Below are 672 nucleotides of genomic sequence, written 5' to 3'. Positions count from 1 at the left end.
TTTGCTCAAACATAACGAAAGTATTTTGTGCCATAAATAAGCGATGCAAACCAGGAATTGTCACCTCGACGAAGCTGGAGATGTACTTCTAGCAAAGATAGTGACTCCATCTGTCCAAGATTCTCGACCTAATTAACTGGCTTGCGAGAGCCTCCAGTCGATTGAGAATTAACAAGGCCGAGGCACGCTACGGTGATGGAAGAATAAGTTTCAGGAATATAATGACTGTAATATGCTTTAAGTGCCCACAATCATACTATTGAAGTTCCTCTTAATGACGGACAGTGGCCATTGTCGGGAAGACTGGCAAAAAGTATAACGCTGATAAAAGATGAAATTCATCATATTTTTTTGGAAATTTAACCTGTGTTGCCTTTCACCTTTTGGTAAAACTGTGCCCTGTGAGCACATGTTCATACTTGTCCGGGTGAAAAATTGAGTATACAACACAGTACGGATGGGTAGTGTCTCGTGAAGTATGCTTCGAAGCAGTTCTCAGCCGAATCTTTATCCCGTGCAGTTCATATTTGATGGTGCTTAACAAGGGTTAAGTCCAGTTTATACAAATCATCCATTGGCTTGGACAACAGACGAGAGTGTGTGGTCCGCATACTTGGTGACTATTGTATTTGCGCAGACAAAAAGTTATTTTAGTGTCTGAATTTCATTTAG

This window comes from Penaeus monodon, chromosome 19, assembly GCF_015228065.2.
Source record: "Penaeus monodon isolate SGIC_2016 chromosome 19, NSTDA_Pmon_1, whole genome shotgun sequence".
Taxonomy (NCBI): Eukaryota; Metazoa; Arthropoda; class Malacostraca; order Decapoda; family Penaeidae; genus Penaeus; species Penaeus monodon.
Note: the sequence above shows the minus strand (reverse complement) of the source record.